The sequence below is a fragment of the Aquarana catesbeiana genome, linkage group LG03, assembly GCF_042186555.1.
Source record: "Aquarana catesbeiana isolate 2022-GZ linkage group LG03, ASM4218655v1, whole genome shotgun sequence".
Classification (NCBI taxonomy): Eukaryota; Metazoa; Chordata; class Amphibia; order Anura; family Ranidae; genus Aquarana; species Aquarana catesbeiana.
The window spans coordinates 240,333,774-240,357,446 of NC_133326.1; the positions used below are offsets into that span (position 1 = coordinate 240,333,774).

Consider the following 23,673-nt stretch of genomic DNA (forward strand, 5'->3'; position numbering starts at 1 on the left):
TCTAAGCCCAGTGCATATTATGTATTTATATGTTTACATTTCTGTACTTATGATATCTTGATGTAGGCTAATATTTGTATTATGCTTTTCTGTAATGTTCTAAAGATGGGGGTTTTCATCCATTAGAGTATAACTAAAGACAAAAGTTTTCTTTTTCTTTTTGCATGTTCAATGTGTTTTTGAAATTTTGCATATACAGTAAGTTATACAATAAATGTATACATCTTCAGAAGAAATTTACATAAAGATTAACAGCACTGCAGGTGGGCAAATGAATAGAGTTCCTACAGAAATCGGCAGGAATCTTTTTCAGTTGTAAAAAATAATTTTATTGTATTGACTAAAAGGAATACTTATTATAGATGCCAAAACGTGATTAATAGAATTTATGTCACTCTTTGTAAATTTTCTGTTGACATACACTTGGCCTTACATGTCTTATTTTGTTATTATGTCTGGCTGCCTTTTCCAGCAGCTGTTTAGGTATTGTTGTATCTTTTTAGATAAACAAAAGCATTGCGGGAGCACACTATTTGTATTTTGTGTGAACTAGTGATGGACATTTCTTTTTTGAGCCTTCATTATTCACAATGCATTGAGGCCTGCTCTCATTTTGTAGTATGAGAATATTAATCATTTCATTACAAAGAAGGTTCAGGGCTTACTCACATATGCTTTGTGTTAATTCATACATTGCTTTGAGGAGCTTTGCGTTAAGGCAGATAATTCATCTGATAGGTCTGTCAACATACCTCGAAGCACAAAAGAAAAATGCATCCGAGCACTGCCCCATAATGCACAGAACATTCGTATTTGTGTATTTCATCACTGTATATGTGGTTTGGAATGCTATGAATGGCACGTGTATAGCAACCCACAAGTTTAATTGGGACATTTGTCAATCAATGCAGAAATTAACACCATGAATTGGTTTGCAGGTGAATTGTTTATATGACGACTTTAAAACAGACTGTTTATATGACGACTTTAAAACAGACCTTTTATTATGTGTATTGTAAAGGAACAAAATGCAACATGACTCACAAACGCCTATCACATTAAAACATATTTTATTTTTATTTTTTTATATTATTAACATATAACATATTTTAAAGGTATTTTTTGCCTTTACACCCCATCTACCGAATTACATATTCAGTGTTTTAGACTAAATTGTGTATTGGAATTTCTAGCTATTTATATGTAAATAGCTCTGTCTTTGGATATTGACTAAAGAATGGTATGCTAGCACTTTCAGTAATCCAATCTAAGTTGCATTTTATTCTACCACTCTCCATTCATAATGGCACTTGAGGGCAAACAGTTTGATCCTTCTGTCAACATAATTTTCCTATGTAATAACAGAAAGTGGAGGAAATTTAGCTTCAAGGATTGAATGTTGCTATTTTCCAAGTCTTACAATACCAGACATGACATAACAGCTGAGCCGGGATCAAAGGCACAGTTTTATCTAAATGCCAGAGAAGCTTTGTACTGTCTAGATCTCATTCAGCACAAATTGTCATTTCTAATAAAGAAAATAATCAAATTGTTTGAAAATGAATTGTAATCAAAATATAACTATTCCAAACGTAATACTAAGCTTTGTTTCAACAGAGCTGAGCCAAATCTATATACTCAGTGTGGGTGGCCATGCTAAAAAAAACCTTGCCTATGAAAAAATTGTTTTGTGTTATGTTGTACTGTATATAAAATATAGGGACACTGCAGTTGTATGCAATATTCCATAATTTTTTTAGGATATTCATATTTTTATAAATAAATCCTAACTGCCAAGCCCCTCACCATTCTTCCTATAAGCCTACGTTACTTATCAGATCAACAGATTATCCAATTGTACAAACTGCAGTTTGCTGACCTCCTGGGACTGTGTAGTACTGCATATGCATGGCTCATTCTCTATGGACTTGTTTGTTTTTTTTATTTTTTAATAAAGGAATTGTCAAAAACTGTGTGTGTTTTTATTACTTTTTGACAATATTTGGTGAATGGATAGGGGTACTTTGTACCCGACACTCATTCACATAGGGGGGCGGGATCCATAAGCCCCCTTGTTAAAGGGGCTTCGGGATTCTGATAAGCCCCCCACAACCACCACTGGCCACAGTTGTGGGGATGAGGCCCTTGTCCCCATCAACATGGGGACAAGGTGCTTTAGGGTGGGAGGCAGAGCCACCCCCACCCCAAAGCAACCACCCCCTAAATGTTGAGGGCATGCGGCCTGGTATGGTTCAGTAGGGGGGGCGCTTGCTCATCCTCACCTTTTCTGACGTGCCAGACTGCATGCCTGAATAAGGGTTTGGTATAAATTTGGTGTGGGGCCCCCCTTAAAATCTATACCAGACCCAAAGGGCCTGGTATTGACTCGGGGTGGGGACCACATTTTTTTCTTTATTTTTTCAATTGCCGGGTGCCAGCAATTGCAACCGCAAGTCATTTTAAATGGGATTTTTTTTCTTTAGAAATTACATTTTTGCTGCAGCATGTTCTACATATGCTACAGATGTGCCACTCTACAGGCAGTCTAAGGGTACCCCCCAGGCACTATATTTAAAGGATTTTTTCATTCTTATTGTTGCACTTATGGCAAATGTTGCATTGATACATGCCCCCCAGGGCAGTACCCGGACCCCTATACCCCTTTTATGGCCAATTACTTACATATAAACCTTCAAAATGGGCATTTTTGATTTTTCCTGTTCGGCTTCCATAGACTTTAATGGGGTTTGTCATTTGGGTTAGAACTTTTCCCATGTGTGGCAGTTCTGCTGCGAACCAAACAGGGGGCTGTTCGACCCATCTCTAGTGGTTACTTAGTGGTTATTTATTTTCCATTTTCAGATTTTTTTTCTCATTTCCAGTAACATACAGTACTTCCTGTTCCTATGACAAAGCTCATTCATCTTACTGTATCTGTGAATGAGCACCATTGTCACCCAAGGACTGAAAGTGTGTTGGGACTACAGAAACCCTTCCCCTTGCATACATAGATATAGGAAAAAAGGTGCAAAAAAAAAAAATCCTCAATGGAATCAATATAAACCACATAGGGTATAAAATCCTTGATGAAATCAGCATGAACCACACATTATGGGGTAAAACTCTTGATCGTGTAGAGAGGGAAGGAAGCCACCACTGACACCCAAACACACTGCCTCTAACCCTCTTCTGTGGATCCTTATTACAGGGGTCAGATAATGCCCTTTGAAAGGCTATGTTTGTGAAAGCCATTTTTTATATTGGTGACATATCCTTTCAAAACATTATGATGCTCATCATAATCGAAATCACAAAGGCACATTATTTTTGGGTATAGATAAGTATATAGGTAACTGGAGAGGTAGCAATATGATTAGAGGGCTCTCGAGACTTGAGACTGAATGGATATATAAGGCTAATGCCGTGTACACACGACCAGACTTTACGGCATACTTTGCAGGGCGGACTTTTCAACGGACTTTACGACGGACTTTCCAAATGAACAGACTTGCCTACACACGATCAACCAAAGTCAGACGGATTCGTACGTGATGACGTACGACCGGACTAAAACAAGGAAATTCATAGCCAGTAGCCAATAGCTGCTCTAGCGTCGGTTTTCGTCCGTTGGACTAGCATACAGACGAGCGGACTTTTCGACCGGACTCGAGTCCGTCGGATAGATTTGAAACATGTTTCAAATCTAAGTCCGTCAAACTTTTGAGAAAACAAAGTCCGCTGCAGCCCACACACGATCGAATTGTCTGACAAAATCCGGTACGCAGGACCAAGTATGACGTAAAGTCCGATCGTGTGTACGCGGCATTAGACTTATAGTCCTTTCGGCATCAACGTGCTTGACCATACTGTTTTTTGCATGTGTCTTATATAGCGGCTAAAATATATTTAGGGAAACTGTTTTTATAGGCTGGTGTAGTAATGTATACTTATGCTATTATACTTATTTTTTCTTTTATTTATTTTGTTATCAGTTTTTTATTAAGTTCTATATTCAGTTTTTTAATGTTTGTTATTGAATTTTGTACTGTTTCTACAAGATGGCGCCGTCTCCCGGCATGCGGAGCTTGTTTACATTCACAGTAATAATATTGGTTTATTACAGTCTATTTAGTCACATATATTTATATGCAATCATGTCAAAATGGTTGCATGCTGTTCTATTTTGTTAGCCCAAGTAATTTGTCATAGCGGTTATCTGGCCAAGGATGTATTTGTTTGGTTGTGACTGCCAGATTAACTTCCTGATGGTTGGAATGCACTACTATTCACTTTCGGTAGGTTTGGAGCCGTCATCTGTTCACTGAGGCGTCTTCCTATTCGTTGGAACGCACTATACTTCTGCGTCAGCTTATTGTCCCGTCTATATAATGCACTGCTTTGTACATGTGGCCATGCCCCTGACAACGTCAATATATGACGAAACGTGTAGGGAGGAGTTTGTGGCCAGACGTGGAGCAGGTGCATGTCAGGACTTAGCGGCCATCTTGTTGGCGGTTTATGCTGAGGAAATTATATAACAAACAAGCATGTTTTATCAGCGATCATGTGAGTGCACAAACCTTCGTTATTAATAAATGCTTTTAAAGATTACTGCACCATGAGGTATTATTCCTTTGCATTCTATGATTCACCCATATGTGAGGAGTTGGTGTTATGAGCTTAGAGGACAGACTGTGGAGATTTCATCATCCCTGCTTAATCTGCCTGGTATATTGATTGCTTGAATATGGATGGCAGGGTTATTTATATCATCCAAGGCTCATCTGACCCCTGTAAGGGTCCACAGAAGAGGGTAAGAGGCAGTGGGTTTGGGTGTTGGTGGTGGCTTCCTTCCCTCTCTACACGATCAAGAGTTTTACCCCATGATGTGTGGTTCATGTTGATTTTATACCCTATGTGGTTTATATTGATTCCATTGAGAAATTTTTATATTATAAGGACATTATTTTTGAGCGCTTCACCTTTTTTCCTATTACTGTTATTGCTGTTCATCCAATTTTGTGCTGGCTGCCTGAAAGATTATTCATTTATTTATTAAGTTATAACATTTTATATTATTTGGAGATTCAACCAGTGCAGCAGAATTCTTTTTATTATCCTTCACATACATACACTTTAATTAACCACTATGCTTTTTTGCATTGTGGGAGGATGCTGATACAGGATCATCCATATGACACAAATTAGGAACAAACTGATAAAAACTGTCATGAAAGGAATACCATAGTTTCCATTATTGACCTTTCGTTGTAGGAATGCTACTTTTTTGGCTTCACCATCTGCCATCTTGCTTCAACAAGATGGGTCATTGATCTGGAACAAGTGTGCAAATATGGACTGTAGACTTTATTTTGACTTTTCTGATCTTGTTCTAAGACAGTGATTCAGGAAGCTTCGAAGAGAGAGAGAGGTCAACATTACAGTACCTGGCATTTTTTCTGAGGGGGGTCTTTAATGGTAGTCCCTGTATTTTTCTCATGATAAGTTTACTGTAACTGACAATTGCAATCCCCAAGCCCCATTGATGAATTTAGAACTGTGGCATCATTGCAACATTGGTTTTTATGTGAATCATTCCCCCCTTGTCAGACACACATGCACTATTAATATCTTGTCCAAAAAGCTCACCAAAATCACTGGTGCATAAATAAAAGCCCAGTTTTATTCTGTATCCTAAAATACTTCACAAAACAATGGCCTATGTCTTGAAAAGGAAATTAAATCTGGAAGATGTGCTCACAAAAGCCAGACAAGGGGCAAAGGACTAGTCACCAGTATTGCATGTGGTCACTCTGCCTCTGATCCTTTACCCATTACTAACATCTTATACATTATTCCACACTGTGTCTCCTTTTGAGGTCAGACATCTTGAAGAGGAACAGGGTCTTGCTTTTTCTTGTGTCCAGAACTGTCCCTGATGATTGGTGATCTGATAACTTGCGGGGAAATATCCGAGAAACATTAGGAGAGGTTCACAAAGTAAAGATCTACAGAATGAATGAATGAAGCAAGAGCGGGGAGGAGTATGCAGTGCAGATTTCTCTCAGTACAGTAATGACATTACCAAATTCCACTTTATTTTTCTCCTGAGATTAGTAGTCACAAGCAGCAGTCCTAGAATCTCGCACTGCAGATATACAACTATGAAGCTGCAGATACAGGCGTGTTTAGGCACCCTCTCATACAAGGAAGTGCACTGCTATTTTGTCAGGAGAAATTCTGGACAAAGGGTACATTTTCAGGGTATAAGCCAGGTACAGTTAACATTTTTTTAAAGTTTCCTCCTTTAACATAGTTAATCTTTGCTTTTTTGATACAGGTCCACTTTAAGTGGGATGAAAATAAAACCATCCACAGCATTTATTTTGTATGTTTTTAAGCTGCCTTTGTGGTAGATCCATGTCTTCTTCTATTCAAGTCATTTTGATTAATCTACAGAAATATAAAAAAAGAGTTTTTATAGCATAACATTCTTTCAGACTGTCACATAGGAAGTTGAGTACTCTAAAGTTTTGTTTGGATTAAAAAAGAGACTTGAAAAATGTTTCAAACATCTACTTTAAAAATGCCGTTCATACAAAATATTTTGTTACAAAAAAAATCTAGAATGCTGTTTTTTCTAACAAAAAATTGGAACTGAAATTCTTCCAGAAAAAGCAACCAGCTTATGTTTTATTTCTTCTATGCATCATAACACCTTTCCAGAGCAATCTGTGCAACACATAGCACATTTAATTTAGTGAATATGCTAACGCCAGCTACCTCAGGGCTGCAGCTCATGTCTTTATCTAACTGACCTTTGCTCAGTAATAATTTAATATAATTAACTAATTAAATCTCTTTCTTAGTGGGGTAGTTCAGTATATGTTAAAGCTGGACCACAGGCATATTTAAAAATAGACCAGTGGATTGGAATTCATTAAAACAATTATTTGATTTTTTTGTTATTTTTATTGTGTAAGTACTGTACTGTAGAACAGCCCCCTGTAATCCCCTAGGGCAGGGCTGTCCAACTGAAACCTTCTTTTTTAGCCTTTTGCTTAAAGTCCAGAGTGATCTTCTGCCCAACTGTAATAATATAGTTACAGCCCAACATCATTTAGGAACGAGGGAAAGAGTATGTGTCCAGGTAATTAATCACTGAACATAAATGAAGGGGGCCGTTATTACTGCCACTGACACCAGATAAGTGTGGGTGGTTATTAATGCGGACACTATCACTGACACCAGTGAATTGCTGCTTGTCCTTTGAACATCACTTTACAGAAACTCCTTGCATGCCTGTGGCAGCATGTCGGGTTCATTATAGCTTGTGTGTGAACCGGATACAGCAGCAGTATGCAAGTGAGTAGAGGAACCCTGAATATGGAACTTTCTGTTATCCTTAGAGTGGAACAGTTGGCCCATGGATAGATGCTAAAGCGCTGTTTTACCTTTAGGGGGTCTAAATTATGGGGGAGCTGCTGTCTTTGAGGCATGAAAGAAGAATTTATCAACTTTATTATTTTTTGCACATGAATGGACTTAAGCTATTGCACAGTTGGTGTTTACATAAATTAATTGAATGTACCCTATTGAAATATTGGTTTTATAACTTATTGCAGGGTATACAGTTGTGCTCAAAAGTTTGCATACCCTGGCAGAAATTGTGAGATTTTGTCATTAATATTGAAAATATGACTGATCATGCCAAAAAAAGTCTTTTATTTAAGGATAGCAATCACATGAAGCCATTTATTATCACATAGTTTTTGGGATCCTTTTAAAATCATAATGATAACAGAAATCACCCAAATGGCCCTGATAAAAAGTTTACATACCCTGGAATGTTTGGCCTTGGTACAGACACAGAAAGTGGCACACACAGGTTAAAATGGCAATTAACCACTTAAGGACCGCCTCACGCCCATATACGTCGGCAAGGCGGCACGCGCAGGCAAAATCACGTTAATGTACGTGATCTGCCTCCCGCGGGTGGGGGGTCCCGATCGGACCCCCCCCGGTGCCCGAGGCGGTCCTCTTTTGTCCCCCGGCGATCGGAGGTGAGGGGGAGGCCATCCGTTCGTGGCCCCCCTCGCGATCGCCGCCGGCCAATCAGAACATCCCTTTGCTGCTGTATGCTAAACAGCAGCAAAGGAAATGATGTCATCTCTCCTCGGCTCAGTATTTTCCGTTCCGGTGCCGAGGAGAGAAGACATCCTAGTGAGTGAAAACACACACTCAGTAGAACATGCCAGGCATACAAAACACCCCTGATCCCCCCCGATCGCCCCCCGATCACCCCCCAATCACCCCTCCCTGTCACACTGACACCAAGCAGGTTTTTTTTTTTTTTTTTTTTTTTTTTCTGATTACTGCATGGTGTCAGTTTGTGATAGTTACTGTGTTAGGGCAGTTAGTGTTAGCCCCCTTTAGGTCTAGGGTACCCCCCTAACCCCCCTAATAAAGTTTTAACCCCTTGATCACCCCCGTCACCAGTGTCGCTAAGCGATCATTTTTCTGATCGCTGTATTAGTGTCGCTGGTGGCGCTAGTTAGGAACGTAAATATTTAGGTTCGCCGTCAGCATTTTATAGCGACAGGGACCCCCATATACTATCTAATAAATGTTTTAACCCCTTGATTGCCCCCTAGTTAATCCCTTCACCACTGATCACCGTATAAGTGTTACGGGTGACGCTGGTTAGTTTGTTTATTTTTTATAGTGTCAGGGCACCCGCCGTTTATTACCGAATAAAGGTTTAGCCCCCTGATCACCCGGCGGTGATATACGTCGCCCCAGGCAGCGTCAGATTAGCACCAGTAGCGCTAACACCCACGCACGCAGCATACGCCTCCCTTAGTGGTATAGTATCTGAACGCATCAAGATCTGATTAGATCTATACTAGCGTCCCCAGCAGTTTAGGGTTCCCAAAAACGCAGTGTTAGTGGGATCAGCCCAGATACCTGCTAGCACCTGCGTTTTGCCCGCTCCGCCCAGCCCAGCCCACCCAAGTGCAGTATCGATCGATCACTGTCACTTACAAAACACTAAATGCATAACTGCAGCGTTCGCAGAGTCAGGCCTGATCCCTGCGGTCGCAAACAGTTTTTTTGGTAGCATTTTGGTGAACTGGCAAGCACCAGCCCCAGGCAGCGTCAGGTTAGTGCCAGTACCGCTAACACCCACGCACGCACCATACACCTCCCTTAGTGGTATAGTATCTGATCAGATCAATATCTGATCCGATCAGATCTATACTAGTGTCCCCAGCAGTTTAGGGTTCCCAAAAACGCAGTGTTAGCGGGATCAGCCCAAATACCTGCTAGCACCTGCGTTTTGCCCCTCCGCCCGGCCCGGCCCAGCCCACCTAAGTGCAGTATCGATCAATCACTGTCACTTACAAAACACTAAACGCATAACTGCAGCATTCGCAGAGTCAGGCCTGATCCCTGCGATCGCTAACAGGTTTTTTTGGTAGCGTTTTGGTGAACTGGCAAGCACCAGCGGCCTAGTACACCCCAGTCATAGTCAAACCAGCACTGCAGTAACACTTGGTGACATGGCGAGTCCCATAAGTGCAGTTCAAGCTGGTGAGGTGGCAAGCACAAGTAGTGTCCCGCTGCCACCAAGAAGAAGACAAACAGGCCCGTCTTGCCCATAGTGCCCTTCCTGCTGCATTCGCCAATCCTAATTGGGAACCCACCACTTCTGCAGCGCCCGTACTTCCCCCATTCACATCCCCAACCAAATGCAGTCGGCTGCATGAGAGGCATTTTCTTTATGTCCTCCCGAGTACCCCTACCCAACGAACCCCTCCAAAAAAGATGTCGTGTCTGCAGCAAGCGTGAATATAGGCATGACACCCGCTATTATTGTCCCTCCTGTCCTGACAATCCTGGTCTTTGCATTGGTGAATGTTTTGAACGCTACCATTCACTAGTTGAGTATTAGCGTAGGGTACAGCATTGCACAGACTAGGCACACTTTCACAGGGTCTCCCAAGATGCCATCGCATTTTGAGAGACCCGAACCTGGGACCGGTTACAGTTATAAAAGTTAGTTACAAAAAAAGTGTAAAAAAAAAAAATATATACAATAAAAAAAAAATAGTTGTCGTTTTATTGTTCTCGCTCTCTCTATTCTCTCTCTATTGTTCTGCTCTTTTTTACTGTATTCTATTCTGCAATGTTTTATTGTTATTATGTTTTAACATGTTTGTTTTTCAGTTATGCAATTTTTTATACTTTTCAGCCAGCGGTCGGCTTTCATGTAAAAGCAATCCTAGTGGCCAATTAGCCTCTAGACTGTTTTTACAAGCCGTGGGAGGAAATGACCCCCCCACCGTCTTCCGTGTTTTTCTCTTGCTCTCCTGTCTCAACAGGGAACCTGAGAATGCAGCCGGTGATTTAGCCAGCTGACCATAGAGCTGATCAGAGACCAGAGTGGCTCCAAACATCTCTATGGCCTAAGAAACCGGAAGCTACGAGCATTTCATGACTTAGATTTTGCCGGATGTAAACAGCGCCATTGGGAATTTGGGAAAGCATTTTATCACACCGATCTTGGTGTGGTCAGATGTTTTGGGGGCAGAGGAGAGATATAGGGTCTAATAGACCCCAATTTTTTCAAAAAAGAGTACCTGTCACTACCTATTGCTATCATAGGGGATATTTACATTCCCTGAGATAACAATAAAAATGATTAAAAGAAAAAAAAATGAAAGGAACAGTTTAAAAATAAGATAGAAAAGCAAAAAAATAATAAAGAAAAAAAAAAAAAAAACACCCCTGTCGCCCCCTGCTCTCGCGCAAAGGCGAACACAAGCGGCGGTCTGTCGTCAAACGTAAACAGCAATTGCACCATGCATGTGAGGTATCACCGCGAAGGTCAGATCGAGGGCAGTAATTTTAGCAGTAGACCTCCTGTAAATCTAAAGTAGTTACCTGTAAAGGCTTTTAAAGGCTTTTAAAAATGTATTTATTTTGTTGCCACTGCACTTTTGTGCGCAATTGTAAAGCATGTCATGTTTGGTATCCATGTACTCGGCCTAAGATCATCTTTTTTATTTCATCAAACATTTGGGCAATATAGTGTGTTTTAGTGCATTAAAATTTTAAAAAGTGTGTTTTTGCCCCCCCAAAAAATCGCTGCGCAAATACTGTGTGAAAAAAAAAAATGAAACACCCACCATTTTAATCTGTAGGGCATTTGCTTTAAAAAATATATAATGTTTGGGGGTTCAAAGTAATTTTCTTGCAAAAAAAAATAATTTTTTCATGTAAACAAAAAGTGTCAGAAAGGGCTTTGTCTTCAAGTGGTTAGAAGAGTGGGTGATGTGTGACATAAGCTTCTAAATGTTGTGCATAAAATGCCAGGACAGTTCAAAACCCCCCCAAATGACCCCATTTTGGAAAGTAGACACCCCAAGCTATTTGCTGAGAGTCATGTCGAGTCCATGGAATATTTTATATTGTGACACAAGTTGCGGGAAAGAGACAAATTTTTTTTTTTTTTTTGCACAAAGTTGTCACTAAATGATATATTGCTCAAACATGCCATAGGAATATGTGAAATTACACCCCAAAATACATTCTGCTGCTTCTCCTGAGTACGGGGATACCACATATGTGAGACTTTTTGGGAGCCTAGCCGCGTACGGGACCCCGAAAACCAAGCACCGCCTTCAGGCTTTCTAAGGGCGTAAATTTTTGATTTCACTCTTCACTGCCTATCACAGTTTCGGAGGCCATGGAATGCCCAGGTGGCACAAAACCCCCCCAAATGACCCCATTTTGGAAAGTAGACACCCCAAGCTATTTGCTGAGAGGTATAGTGAGTATTTTGCAGACCTCACTTTTTGTCACAAAGTTTTGAAAATTGAAAAAAAGAAAAAAAAAAGTTTTTTCTTGTCTTTCTTCATTTTCAAAAACAAATGAGAGCTGCAAAATACTCAACATGCCTCTCAGCAAATAGCTTGGGGTGTCTACTTTCCAAAATGGGGTCTTTTGGGGGGGGTTTGTGCCACCTGGGCATTCCAGGGCCTCCGAAACTGTGATAGGCAGTGAAGAGTGAAATCAAAAATTTACACCCTTAGAAATCCTGAAGGCAGTGATTGGTTTTCGGGGCCCTGTACACGGCTAGGCTCCCAAAAAGTCCCACACATGTGGTATCCCCATACTCAGGAGAAGCAGATAAATGTATTTTGGAGTGCAATTCCACATATGCCCATGGCCTGTGTGAGCAATATATCATTTAGTGACAACTTTGTGCAAAAAAAAAAAAAAAAAAGTGTCACTTTCCCGCAACTTGTGTCAAAATATAAAATATTCCATGGACTCAACATGCCTCTCAGCAAATAGCTTGGGGTGTCTACTTTCCAAAATGGGGTCATTTGGGTGGGGTTTGTGCCATCTGGGCATTTTATGGCCTTCAAAACTGTGATAGGTAGTGAGGAGTGAAATCAAAAATTTACGCCCTTAGAAATCCTGAAGGCGGTGATTGGTTTTCGGGGCCCCGTACGCGGCTAGGCTCCCAAAAAGTCCCACACATGTGGTATCCCCGTGCTCAGGAGAAGCAGCTGAATGTATTTTGGGGTGCAATTCCACATAGGCCCATGGCCTGTGTGAGCAATATATCATTTAGTGACAACTTTTTGTAAATATTTTTTTTTTTGTCATTATTCAATCACTTGGGACAAAAAAAATAAATATTCAATGGGTTCAACATGCCTCTCAGCAATTTCCTTGGGGTGTCTACTTTCCAAAATGGGGTCATTTGGGGGGGTCTTGTACTGCCCTGCCATTTTAGCACCTCAAGAAATGACATAGGCAGTCATAAACTAAAAGCTGTGTAAATTCCAGAAAATGTACCCTAGTTTGTAGACGCTATAACTTTTGCAAAAACCAATAAATATACGCTTATTGACATTTTTTTTACCAAAGACATGTGGCCGAATACATTTTGGCCTAAATGTTTGACTAAAATTGAGTTTATTGGATTTTTTTAATAACAAAAAGTAGAAAATATCATTTTTTTCAAAATTTTCGGTCTTTTTCCGTTTATAGCGCAAAAAATAAAAACCGCAGAGGTGATCAAATACCATCAAAAGAAAGCTCTATTTGTGGGAAGAAAAGGACGCAAATTTCGTTTGGGTACAGCATTGCATGACTGCACAATTAGCAGTTAAACGACGCAGTGCCAAATTGGAAAAAGACCTCTGGTCCTTAGGCAGCATAATGGTCCGGGGCTGAAGTGGTTAAAGGTAATTTCCCACGAGGGGGGCAGGAGGCGGAGCCTAGCGGAGCAGACATGCATTGTTAGAGCTCCACACCGCTGAGGAGAGAAGAGAAGGACAAAGCGGAGCCTGCAGGCTCAAAAGGTATCCATTTGAACCTTTTTGCCCCAGGGAACAAACTGTGAAAGTTTGGGCAGGAAATATGGTACTAAGAGGAAACCGTGGCAGAAATAAAAATCACCTCACAAAGAGCTCACAGGCACTCACTGCAGCTGAAGCAGCTCCAGTCACCTCACAAGATATAGCATCAGGGCGCTCTCACAGACAGAAAATGTCACAGCAAGACTCTCCATTTGAGTCAGATACAGAACAAATCCTCTCACAAACTTCTCCACAAGCCTCCTCAGTATCCCCAGTAATATTATTACAATTTGAAAAGATGCTTCATAAGGCTTTAAAACAAACCTCAGACCAAATAACAAAAAGCCTAACCAAAGAAATAAGAGAGCTGGGAAACCGCACCGCAGCCTTAGAAATAAAAATGGATGAAATTGAAATTACAACCCAAGAAAATATAACAGAATTGAAACAATTAAAAAAAGAGAATTTAATACTTCAAACTAAGCTCGAAGATTACGAAAATAGAGCCAGACGTTCAAACTTGCGCATAAGGGGAATACCTGAAACTGTGACAGACCTGCAATCTACTATTACTGCTCTATTACAAGAACTAAAGCCAGATATCCCTATTGAACGTTTAGAACTGGACAGAGTACACAGAGCCCTCACAGCCAAAAAGAAAGATGGACCCCCAAGTGATATAATCACAAAATTTCATTATTACAGAACGAAAGAACAAATACTAATTGCTGCAAGAGAAAAAAAGGAACTTAATTTTCAAGGACACAATTATCAAATTTTTGCTGACCTATCCCAACTTACTATTACTAAAAGACGATCCATGAAACCCCAACTAATGGAACTGCAACGCCACAACATTATGTATCAATGGGGCTTCCCCTTTTCAGTCAGATTTAACTACCAAGGTACAATTTACAGAAGCAGATCAGCAGATGAACTACAACAAACCCTTTTAAAATTAAATCTGACAGAACCCACAAGCAGCAACACTCCCACACGCAGAAGAATGGCGTCATCTTCACCTTCAGGCAGCACCCAGAAAATTTCAGAACAAAATGGGAATCATCATTCTCACAAAAGAGGCCGTTATGCCACATCATCCATGGACCAAGAAGATTCAATGGACTGACATCCTAATTCCTGATATCTCTTCATTTATTATACTAAGAGATGGTTCTCTATAAAAAACCTATATTTATAACTGAATGTAACTGCATTCTGATAGTCACACACTGTGTGGGATCATGTTACATTCCAGTTATATTTCTTATTACTTCTGATTCATATAGCCTTAGAATATATAAGTGAAATAAGGAAATTCTTGTTCAGTTATATATTATCAGGTAATAACAATAGATTTATTACTTTTTAGGACAAATATGTTCAATAATCCAGAAGTAATGGAAGCTTTTTCTTTCTTTTCTTAAAACAAATATATTATTACCTAACTAGTTCCTAGAATTATGTTTTTGTTTATTCTAATCTGAAGCAATACAACCTCAATTTTATGAGTTAACATATCTAAACAGTTACATATGAATAAAATATGTAATTGTTTACTCTAAAAGGGTTAAAATCCCAAAATAATTCAAACAATCTTCATCAATACCAAAGTTATTAACAGTACTTTTCTAACTAAATTATTTAGCCTAGGGCAAGACTAACCATATACAACCACCCTGGAATAAATAATTTCAACAAAAACTATATTCTGCACTCCAATTAATGAAACATCATTTTGATGTCTTTTGACATAGCACCTCTCTCCTGTAAGCGGAAGATCCGTGTACCCCCATTAGCCCTCCTCATTTTCCCAACCATATTATGTGGGAGTGTGACGAAGGCACTTATTCCCCTGAGAGAGAGATTTATTCTCTTTCACGGGTAAATTGTGATTACTTGCAAAAAATAATTTATACAATGTATCATCTAATCTCATATGTTTTTTGTTTACTCTTTACTCCAGAATTCACTGGTTTCTTTTCTATCTATTCATCTCTTCAGTCCACACAGGTTGATCTGCGCAGTCAGCTCTGCATAACAAAAAGTAAGTCAAAACTATTTGATCTATTGCCATGGCACCACTGAATATACTTTCCCTGAATGTTCAGGGAATAAATGTCCCTCAAAAAAGGACCAAAGCCTTCCGTACTTTCCATAACAAGAAGGCTCACATAGTATGCCTCCAAGAAACACACTTCACCAAAGATTCTACTCCAAAATATATTTCTCCTTTTTATCAACAAATTTACACGGCTTCTGCCTGTACCAAGCAAAGGGGAACTCTAATTGCATTTCACCGATCCACACCATTCACCTTATCATCAGAAATTAAAGACCCAGAAGGTAGATACCTGATACTCATGGGTTATATAATGGATACAGCAATCACGGTGATTTCCTACTACGCTCCTAACAAACAACCTACACCATTCCTCTCACATATATTACAAGTGATTAATACACACAAAATAGGAACAGTGATAATGTGTGGGGATTCGAACCAGGTCCTCCTCCCATTTCTAGATAAATCACCTTTTACACCATCCAAAATAACCTCTAGATTACCTTTTTCTCAACTTCTTTCCAAATACAATCTGGTAGATTCGTGGAGAGAAAGTAACCCAATGAAAAAGAAATTCACTTATTTCTCGCACCCTCATCAAACCTTCACCAGAATAGATCATATTTTTCTAACAATAGGAATGATACCAGAAATTATTGCATCAGATATAATTCCGATTCCGTGGTCTGACCATAATGCAGTATACACTACTATAGCCTCAGCCAGACCAAAATCGCATGACCCAACGTGGTACTTACCGGACATAATGCTCAAACACCCACTACATCAGATGGCCATTGAACAAGCTTTAAAGGAATACATATCAATTAATAATACAACAGACATCTCCCCAATAACACTGTGGGAAGCTCATAAGCCTGTCTTGCGTGGTACAATACAAAGACAAATGGCACTATTTAAACGGGAACGCAAAAATCTAGCAAAAAAACTAGAACTCAATTTTAATGCAGCCTACATATCATTTCAAGATAATCCATCTCAGAGTACAAAATCTCATCTGGAAAAATCTAGATTGGAATACGATCTATTTCTCACTGAGTCAGTTGATAAATCCCTCAAACGCTCCAAACACAATTTCTACATGAATACAAACAAACCAGGTACATATTTGGCTCGGGCATTAAATTCAACTAACAAATCTTTCAAACCAATACGTTTGAAATTATCAAAAAATGTTTACACTTGTAATCCAGTTAAAATAGTCCATAAATTTCACTCACATCTCGCAACTTTATACAAGACAAACAATGAATTTAATCCTACAGAAGCTGAATCCTTCTTCTCAAAAATAACCTTACCTGAGTTATCTCAGAATCAAAAAAGCAGTTTGGATGAGCCTATAACTATAGATGAAGTTGCTAACGCCATAAAAGACCTAAAACTTAACAAAAGACCAGGCCCAGATGGCTACTCGGCTTTATACTATAAAACATTCTCAGAAATACTCTCTCCCATTCTCACTGAAACTTTTAACAAACTTCTAGATGAACATTCTTTTCGGCAAGAAACACTAATGGCAATTGTTTGTATGATCCCAAAACCCCTTTCTGATGATACTTCCTGTGTGAATTATCGGCCTATCTCTCTGTTAAACCTCGATATTAAATTATTAGCAAAAATAATAGCAAAACGCCTCAATAGCATTATAGGAAAATTAATACATAGAGATCAAGTAGGCTTCATGCCAAATAGACAGGCAGGCGATAATATACGCAGGGCAGTGTTATTGGCACATATTGCTAAAAAACTGAAAATCCCTTTATGTTTTCTATCTCTCGATATTAAGAGGGCATTTGACACAGTATCCTGGCAATATATGCAATATTCATTACAAAAATGGGGTTTTGGACCCCCCTTTTAACATGGATCAAAGCATTATATAATAAACCCAAAGCCTATATAAAATATGCTGGATACAAATCTGAAGCCTTTAATATCGAAAGAGGTACCCGACAGGGTTGCCCATTATCTCCCTTATTATTTGCCCTTATACTCGAACCCATGGCCCAATACATCAGAACAAACCAAACTATAACTGGCATTGAAGTAGGAGGTATTACACACAAATTATGTATATTTGCAGACGATATATTACTTTTTCTATCATCACCACAGGTCTCTGGTCCTAACTTAATACCAGCTCTTGATGGATTTGCAGCCCTATCCGGCCTTATGATTAATCCTAAGAAATGCCTAGTGCTTAATATTTCACTCACAAACATGGAATTGATCCCGGCTAGGGCTGCCCTCCCATTCACATGGGCAGAAAAATCAATCCCATATCTTGGAATTCATTTAACAGCATCTCATTCTGACTTATTCTCAACCAATTATCCTCCTGTATTAAGACAGATCACAAATCTAATAAAACAATGGTCGCAACTTCCTTTATCCTGGATAGGGAAGATTAATGCAATCAAAATGACTATTCTACCCAAATTGCTTTATCTATTCAGGGTCCTCCCTATTCCAATTCCTTCCTATTTTTTGAGAATAGTACAAGAGCAACTTCGTTTATATGGGGCTCTTCTAAACCACGTATACCTATGCACACACTACATCTTCCCAAAAATAAAGGAGGCCTGGGATACCCTAATTTTACTAACTACTACAGAGCAGCACATTTGGCCAGTCTGTCCAAATACCATGCAAAACAGGAAATCCCATTATGGGTATTTATAGAGGCTTCAGAAAATGACCCTCTATTAATATCAAATTTATTATGGCTTGATCCTAAAGACCGCTTTAAAATTCATAATCCCATAACTAAACACTTCTTATCTCTCTGGGATAAACTAAAAACCAATTATCAGTTACAATCTCCACACAATCCTCTCCTTTCTTTTATCAGAAATCCGGCCTTTTATCCGGCATGGGTCTACCCAAATTCTTTTAAAACTTGGACAACATCAGGCATTCAGACACTAATTGACTTCATAGCATCTAAATCATTCCTTTCATTCCCATCGCTTAGAGAAAAATATGATCTACCAAACTCTGAGATATTTAGATATCTCCAAATCAAAAATTTCTATACACCATTCCTAAAGGGGGATACACCATTATCCCAATTATCCATTTTTGAATCAATCTGTACAAAAGATCCATTTGCTAAAGGTACAATTTCATCACTTTATAATAATAAATTATATGGAGTAACAAATCTTAATAGACCCTCTTACGTTCAGAGGTGGGAGGAGGACCTGGGACGAACTTTAGAAGACACGGACTGGTCTAACATGTGGCTCACATCTAAGTCATCTTCACCCAACATCTTAGCACTGGAGACAAATTATAAAGTCCTAACTCGCTAGTACCTTGTACCCGCTAGAGTGGCAAAATATTCACCTAATACCTCAACTCTTTGTTTTCGAGGATGCCCAGAAATAGGCACATATTTTCACATATGGTGGACGTGCCCAGTAATCCAAACCTTCTGGAAGGAAGTCTTCGTGATTGCATCTAAAATATTTAAAAAAATAATACAACCAGATCCATATTTAACTTCACTTAATTTAAAACCGGAATGGTTAACACTCTCTCAATTCAAACTTATGATCCAACTTATAACGGCTGCAAAACAAACAGTGGCCAAGGCATGGAAATCTCCTACATTGGTACTAGCAGAAACAATTCACAGAATGAATAATACAATGTCCCATGCTAAGATGGTAGCCATCGATCAAAATCAAATTCCAAAATTTGAAAAACTTTGGCATCCTTGGATAAAACAACAGTTCCTGTCAAACTTCAATGACTCTGTCCTGTTGCCATGGTAACAGATTAAATGACTTACAGAGACACCCATTCTAAGGCTTCAAAGAGAACTAAAAAGAATAATAAACTGACGAGCGGGACAACCTTGTGGACCATACCTCTACCTGTCAACCCTTTTTCTTCTTTCTCTTTCCTTTTCTCCACCCTATGATTAAAGCTCATTATCAGAATTTATTTGACCTATATACACTCTACTTGTAAACAATATGTATAGTAGGTATAAATCATTTAAATACCTACAAAAGTAACTAAGGAAATGATATATATCTTTAATTTAGGTTTACGTGAACCCAATGTTTAATATTTGAAATTTCATGATATTTACCTATATAAACCCTACTGTAAAACAATGAGCTTACTTTATAGATCCTTGTAAACTTACTTTATGTATCTTTATAACATTGTATACTCAATAAACTTCTTTTGACAAGGAAAGGTAATTTCCCGCATTTGTGGGTTTTTTAAATCACAATTAGTGTCTGTGTATAAGTAGTCATGAGTTTGTTAAATCTCACATGGATGCACTAAGCAGGCTAGACACTGAGCCATGAGGAATGAGAAAAGAACAGTCAAAAGGCCTGCGTAACGCCTATGGCCACATCACCCTGAAAGCGCCCGATCTCATCTGATCTCGGAGGCTAAGCAGGGTAGGGCCTGGTTAGTACCTGGATGGGAGACCGCCTGGGAATACCAGGTGCCGTAGGCTAAAAAAAAAAAAAAAAGACCTGCGTAACAAGGTAATGAAACTTTACAAAGATGGAAAAGGATATAAAAAGATATCCAAAACCTTGAATATGCCAGTCAGTACTCTTCAATCACTTAATACGAATTGGAAAATTTTGGGATCTCTTAATACCAAGCCAAGGTCAGGTAGATAAAGAAAGGTTTCAGTCACAACTGCCACAGGAACTGTTCGGGATACAAAGAAAAACCCACAGGTAACCTCAGGAGAAATACAGGCTGCTCTGGAAAAAGCTGGTGTGGTTGTTTGTAGCTTCCCTGATGGTATTCCCAAGTGTGGCTCGGGATTAAATTTCAGCACCATTAGCGGTAACCCCGAGCCACACTCGGGATTACATCTCAGGATCCTGGTGCAGGTTACTTACCTTGTCCCCAGGATCCTGAAATGTCCCCCTGCGCTGTCTGCGGGCTCAATCCTCTGCCTGAAGCCTCTCTGTGTCAGGCTCCGTTCCCTGCGAGCGTTGCGACGCACGGGGCGGAGCCTGGCGGCAAATTCACAAATGTAAAAATCATAACACATACAGTACTGTAATCTTAATCTCAGATTATATATATTTTTTTTGATTATTTATATTAATTTATTATATTATAATTTATGATTTAGTGTTTCAAAATTTATTATACCCGGGATATCTACTAGACTCTTGGTGGACAGATTTAAGTGTGTTATTGTTAAAAATTACAGGCCTACAAAATAAAATGCCAAATTTCTATGCAAAATAATTGTACCACTTTGAGACGCAATCGCATAACGTGGCTGTGAGACGTGGCTGTGAGACGTGACGCGAACGCTGTAAGCCACACAGGAGGTTAGGAATTCGAGTGCACGGAGGAGCGGAGGTTCACCGAGGGAGGGGTGAGAGTACAGCCCAGCAATTGCACACCTCGGGTCCGCCGTGACCGTTGGTTATTAGGTTTATCCACAGTGTTGAGGACTGATGTGAATTGCACCTGGTTTCTGCTGGTTTTATCTTTTTAAATGTGAGTGCATTATATGAAGATTGCAGTGGTTTTAAATCAATTTTGTTTGCTGGTTCACACTATTGGAGTATTTATTTTCTTTTATGTGGATCCATTGAATAACATACACCGTGGACATCATATGATTCATTTTACCCTGGAGTGTGGTAAAGAAAGCGTTTTTGCCTTGCATGAGAATGCTGGCAATACAAATCGGTGAGTTTATGTCTGGAGGGTGTGATTCACTGACACGGTGGTGAGGTGGAAGACACACAGCGACATTCCTGTTTGATCATCAATTATTGAGAAGATTTTTTTGGACACTTGATTTTTATTTCGTCACCCATTATATGTTGTCACATACAGTCCTGTTCTAGTTGTCTTTTTAGTATATGGACTTTTGTGTGGAATGTTGATAGTTCACAGCATGGAGTGAGCTGTATTTGCACCTTTGTTTCACTGAAGTGTCACATATACACATGTATTGTCACTTGATATATGATTTATGTACAATAATAGATTACACGAGGGTGTTAAGAACATCAGTAGAGGGTATCACCACTATTGTGTTGTGTATTAAGAAACACTAGTAGAGGGTACCACCACTATTGTGTTACACTAAGCTTATCCAGTTGTTTAGAGCGCCTCATATTTACTCTGCGTGTCTGTCTGTGATCACTAGGTGGGAGATTGACATTTAGGAATAAATATTTTTGGTTTACAAAAAATAACGGCCTGAAATTAGATATTGGTTTCCTTACACATTATGCTAAAGTTTTACGACCCCTCTGTGACTAGTATCCCCCCCTGCATTCTATAGCTCTCCCTCTGTCTTATCTCACTAACTCTGCTGCTATCTTTATTACCATTGATTTGTATGTGTTTGGTTTTCTCTTTTTTTTTTCTTCTTCTTCTTTAACATGCTGCTTAAAAGTTTGTGAATCAATACTGCTTGGACCTTGAAGAAGGACATACCTCGAAAGCTTGTCCTGAAAAATTGTATGTTAGTGCAAATTTAAAAAGTATCATTGACAGTACTCAATTTTCCCTGAACTATGTGAAAGTCATAAACTTCCCCATTCAGAACTTTTTCGTTATCTGCAGATTAAAAAATTTTTTTATCCTACATACTCATAGTATATGACGACCAATATGAGATACCACGTGAATCCCTTCTATCTTTGATTTCTTTCTTTTTCTCCTTTCCTTTTTCTCTTTTCTAAATCTCCTCTTTAGTCTGTCTTCTCTTCTTCTGCTTACTCTCTTACACAATACTGGTAGCGGAATTTCTATTTCCTGATTTCCTTAACTATCATTAGTTAGTAGTTAGTTAGTAGATATATACAGTGGGGACAGAAAGTATTCAGACCCCCTTAAATTTTTCACTCTTTGTTATATTGCAGCCATTTGCTAACATTATTTAAGTTCATTTTTTTCCTCATTAGCCACTTCAGCCTTGGAAGGATTTACCCCCTTCCTTACCAGAGCACTTTTTACAATTTGGCACTCCATCGCTTTAACTGCTAATTGCGTGGTCATGCAATGCTGTACCCAAACGAAGTTTGCGTCCTTTTTTTCCCACAAATAGAGCTTTTTTTAATGGTATTTGATCACCTCTGCGGTTTTTATTTTTTGCGCTATAAACGGAAGAAGACCGAAAATTTTGAAAAAAATTATATTTTCTACTTTTTGTTATAAAAAAAATCCAATAAACTCGATTTTAGTCATACATTTAGGCCAAAATGTATTCGGCCACATGTCTTTGGTAAAAAAAATGTCAATAAGCGTATATTTATTGGTTTGCGCAAAAGTTATAGCGTCTACAAACTAGGGTACATTTTCTGGAATTTACACAGCTTTTAGTTTATGACTGCCTATGTCATTTCTTGAGGTGCTAAAATGGCAGGGCAGTACAACCCCCCCCCCAAATGACCCCATTTTGGAAAGTAGACACCCCAAGGAAATTGCTGAGAGGCATGTTAAGCCCATTAAATATTACATTTTTTTGTCCCAAGTGATTGAATAATGTTAAAAAAAAAAAAAATTACTAAAAGTTGTCATTAAATGATATATTGCTCACACATGCCATGGTTATATGTGAAATTGCACTCCAAAATACATTTAGCAGCTTCTCCTGAGTATGGGGATACCACATGTGTCTGACTTTTTGGGAGCCTAGCCGCGTACAGGGACCCGAAAATCAAGCACCGCCTTCAGGATTTCTAAGGGCGTAAATTTTTGATTTCACTCCTCACTACCTATCACAGTTTTGAAGGCCATAAAATGCCGAGGTGGCACAAACCCCCCAAATGACCCCATTTTGGAAAGTAGACACCCCAAGCTATTTGCTGAGAGGCATGTTGAGTCCATGGAATATTTTATATTTTGACACAAGTTGCGGGAAAATTACAAACTTTTTTTTTTGCACAAAGTGTCACTAAATGATATATTGCTCAAACATGCCATGGGCATATGTGGAATTGCACCCCAAAATACATTCTTCTGATTCTCCTGAGTACGGGGATATCACATGTGTGGGACTTTCTGGAAGCCTAGCCATGTACGGGGCCCCGAAAACCAAGCACCGACTTCAGGATTTCTAAGGGCGTAAATTTTTGATTTCACTCCACACTACCTATCACAGTTTCTAAGGCCATAAAATGCCAAGATAGCACAAACCCCCCAAATGACCCCATTTTGGAAAGTAGACACCCCAAGCTATTTCCCGAG

At 39.2% G+C, this 23,673-nt stretch overlaps 1 protein-coding gene and 1 non-coding gene across 5 annotated transcripts in view; both read left to right on the forward strand.

The window, feature by feature from the left end:
• The window catches only part of IMMP2L (inner mitochondrial membrane peptidase subunit 2), a 1,808,057-nt gene that overhangs the window by 990,789 nt on the left and 793,595 nt on the right, over positions 1-23,673 (forward strand). The window lies entirely within an intron of this gene.
• LOC141134959 (5S ribosomal RNA) lies at positions 19,830-19,948 on the forward strand. The gene has a single exon (XR_012243283.1). It is a non-coding gene; the product is annotated as a 5S ribosomal RNA (ribosomal RNA).